This window comes from Octopus bimaculoides, chromosome 11 (genome assembly GCF_001194135.2).
Source record: "Octopus bimaculoides isolate UCB-OBI-ISO-001 chromosome 11, ASM119413v2, whole genome shotgun sequence".
Lineage (NCBI taxonomy): Eukaryota > Metazoa > Mollusca > Cephalopoda > Octopoda > Octopodidae > Octopus > Octopus bimaculoides.
The window spans coordinates 24,550,423-24,551,416 of record NC_068991.1 but is presented as its reverse complement, the minus strand read 5'-3'; the positions used below and the strand labels follow the sequence as shown (position 1 = coordinate 24,551,416).

The 994-nt window shown below is 34.3% G+C and overlaps 1 protein-coding gene across 5 annotated transcripts in view; it reads left to right on the top strand.

Annotated features, from left to right (window-relative positions):
• Positions 1-994, top strand: part of LOC106877480 (cadherin EGF LAG seven-pass G-type receptor 2) — a 301,895-nt gene that overhangs the window by 212,459 nt on the left and 88,442 nt on the right. The window lies entirely within an intron of this gene.

The window sequence follows — 994 nt, the reverse complement described above, 5'->3', positions numbered from 1 at the left end:
CTTTCTCTCTCTCTCTTTCTCTCTCTCTTCCTTTCTCTCTCTCTTTTTCTCTCTCTCTTTCTCTCCCTCTCCTCACCTCTCTCTTTCTCTCACACACATACACACATAGTCACAGTAGGATTGTGTAAATGTCTAGATTGCAGTGAAGTGATGAAAATTTCAACACGACGTGGAAAAAATGGAAACTGAATTTATTAGTGTCTGTGTGATTTTAGATGGTTTAATATGAAAAGCAGTGGAAGTTGGCAAGTTGGCAAGCTGGCAGAATTGTTAGCATGCTGCGCAAAATGTTTAGCGGCATTTTGTCTGTCTTCACATTCTGAGTTCAATTTTCTCTACAAAGTCAGCTTTGGCTTTCATCCTTTCAGGGTCAATAAAATAAGTACCAGTTGAGAACTGGGGTTAATGTGATTGACTTACTTTGTTCCCTGAAATTACTGACCTTGTGCTAAAATTTGAAACAAATATAAAGTATAATGAACCTTATTGTTTGGCTACTTTTCAAGTTTATAATGAAATAAAATCTATGATACTAGTCCCCTAAAACACAGAAAAAAGATTTGAGAAACAATTTAGCTGTTAAATTAGCATATTTCCTTTAGGTGCTGTGGTATTTTGAATGTGAGTAAGAATATATATAAAGGAATGCAAAAAATGGGACAAGAATGCAAAACATCCAGACAGCTAGATGATACAAAAAAGGGACAACAAAATATCCAGACAGATGATACAAAAAAGGGACAAGAAAAAACACAGACAGGTCATTCGAAGTTTTCTTTCCTCAGTTGAGTTACAAATTATCTTTGCAATTTCGGCTGGTTATATTCGAGATTTATATATATTGCAATCACAAGTTAAATAACCAAGAAATTTATTGTTTGTTTGGATCTCATGTTTGCTGCCAAGTAACTAACAGTTGATGTTCTGAATTTTTTTATTGCAGTTGAAGGATGGTTTTGTGACTTATAAGTTTCAACACCATAGCATTGTATAC